Source organism: Marmota marmota, unplaced genomic scaffold (genome assembly GCF_001458135.2).
Source record: "Marmota marmota marmota unplaced genomic scaffold, marMar, whole genome shotgun sequence".
NCBI lineage: Eukaryota > Metazoa > Chordata > Mammalia > Rodentia > Sciuridae > Marmota > Marmota marmota.
This window is the reverse complement of record NW_026000222.1, coordinates 2,142,693-2,145,044: the sequence shown is the minus strand read 5'-3', so window position 1 is coordinate 2,145,044 and position 2,352 is coordinate 2,142,693. Positions and strand designations below refer to the sequence as shown.

The window sequence follows — 2,352 nt, the reverse complement described above, 5'->3', positions numbered from 1 at the left end:
GCGGAGGCCGTGGTCGACGATATCGTAATGAACTGAATGACACTGAAAGCCTCGATGTTAACTGATCATTGTTTCCCAGATGACGCCCGACTCCAACAGCTGGATTGAGTCTCCACCTCTCCACATGAGCAGACCTCAGTGCAAGTCAGGGGACAGCGCCACCGCCACCCAGGACACATCTGGTCCCTTTCACCAGAGCCGCCCCCAAGGACATGGAGATACACAAACTCCCAACAGAATTCAGAGTCATCATTTTAATGATCAACAAACCTCAAGGAAAACAGAGGAACAATTCAGCAAAATCAGGAAAACGATGACTAAAGTGGCTAGTTTTAGATTTTGTAAATTTCACATCAATAAAATAGAACTGGAAGAGGTTGGGGGGGTGTTTGTACCTGGGGAAAGAGGGAAGGGGGGCTCTGAGCACAGTTCTGTCCAGACTGAGGCAGGGACTCAACAGCCGGGTCAACTCAGGGCAGAGCCCGAGTCAATGTGTCTTGAGCCGCCAGGGAAAGGGTACAGCGTTTCCTTCCCAGATGTTGACATGGGCATGAACCACGGGACCTCACCCAAAGTCAGGGTGGAGAGTGAGTGACCGCAGGCTTTGCAAACCGTAAAGTGCACTCACTCACCAGCATCAGCTAAGCACCTAGTACCTGCTCAGTAAGTGAGGAAGGTGCAGCTCTTCACCCGGGGGGTTTACTGCCGAGACCCAGAGAGCGATTAACGTTACGGCAAGCGGCCTGAGAAGAACCAGAATCCCAAGGCTCCTGACCTTGCCTGATCCACACCAGAGGGACCATCCGATCCTGGTGGTGATCCCCGAGTGGGCTCTACGGCCCTCCCTTATTCCAGAGGAGAAGGCTCCAGCACAGAGATTCATGAACCTTCCCAAGGTCCCTCAGCAGCGTGCAGGGCAGGCTTGTGCCTGGCAAGGGGCGTCAGCGACCAGCACTCTGCCTCGCGTCTCCAGATCACGGAGCGGATCCCTAGGATAAAGGCACAGGCAGGTCGCTGTGACGGGAGCACTGTGGGAGGGGAGAGACCAAGCAATGAGACCCATGAAAGATGGTGGCCACAGGGTCTTGGGAGGTCACAGCAGAGAAGGGAATATGTCCCCAGAAGTGACCGCCCCAGATACAGTGGCCTGCTGGTGCTTCCTGCAATAGCACCGGCCTCCCGCTCCCTCCTGAGGGCAGGAGTTACTGTGGGGCCTCCCAGCCTGGCCGCCTGTCAGTCTCTGGGGAGCTGTAGAGGTAGGGAGATGACGATACAGAGGGCCTTGGTGGAGCTCAGACACAGGCATGGTCAGGAGCTGCATGATGCCCGCAGGCAACAGGGAGTGAGAGGAGGTCATCAGCCAGGCCGTTCCCAGCAGCCCTGAGAGGCTAGAAAATGGACTCTTCCCTCAAGCCAAAGGAACTCAAGGCCTGGGAGGGACAGGCTGCAGGCCATGGCGGGGGTTCCGCGGGTTCCTTTCTAGGGAGTCTCTTCCTCCTCCCGACCCCCATCATTTTCTGGAGGCAAAAACGAATACCAACATGCCCACGTGTGCCCGAGTGACGGGCAGGCACACTGGGGGCGTGAAGAGGTGCCCGGAGCCCTGGGGCAGCAGAACCGCGCTGTCAGGGGGGATGTGTCCAATATTCAAGGAAAACTGTTTAAAGCTACTTTTGTGACGTGACTCTAAGTGGGTAATGGAGGGGTCCGGCGAGGCCCAGAGAGTGAAGGCATTTTGTTTGCAGTTTGAAAATCAATTTCAGACTTGGAAATCCTGGGGCGCTCCTGCTCGAGACAGTCCGTGCCATTGAAGAGAGCCATCGGCAGCCTGGCGCTGGGGGGAGGTGGCAGGTAGGGTGGGGGACAGCCTCCAGCGGCAGCAGCCAGGCTGGCCCTGGGAGGAGAGGTCCAGCCTTGTGACCACTTAGGTGCAGCGTCTCAGCTTCTGAGTTCGGAATCTGCACCTGTAGTTGGGGGTCAGGATGGGGAGCCTTCTATCCCCTTGCAATGAGGGCCTCACCTGTGTGTACCGGGAGGCTAGGAACCTCCTCACCTGACCTCTACAGTACCCAGCACATGTCTACCTTCCCAAGGCAGCCGTGCGCGCTTCTAGGGAGTCATCCAAATCTCTGGTCCAAATTACTGGATTCTTCTGAATGTCCTTCCCCTGGGTCCAGGCTTGCCTGCCAGGAGCTCGGGGTCCACTCGAGCTGGGCAGAACTTCGCGTGGGAGATCCTGAGGAAGCCCGCCAGCATCTTCGGTTCTTGGAGCCCGTGGCCTGAGCTCAGGTCTCCCAGGCTGCCCCCACCCACCCACACACCAGTCTCCTGCACGGGGGGGGGGGGGGGGGC

At 57.7% G+C, this 2,352-nt stretch overlaps 1 long non-coding RNA gene across 1 annotated transcript in view; it reads right to left on the bottom strand.

Annotated features, from left to right (window-relative positions):
* Nucleotides 1–239: 239 nt before the first annotated feature.
* The window catches only part of LOC125613163, a 4,452-nt gene continuing 2,339 nt past the window's right edge, over nucleotides 240–2,352 (bottom strand). Inside the window, exon 2 of the long non-coding RNA XR_007343658.1 lies at nucleotides 240–989. This is a non-coding gene — a long non-coding RNA (uncharacterized LOC125613163). The remainder of the gene's footprint in view (nucleotides 990–2,352) is intronic.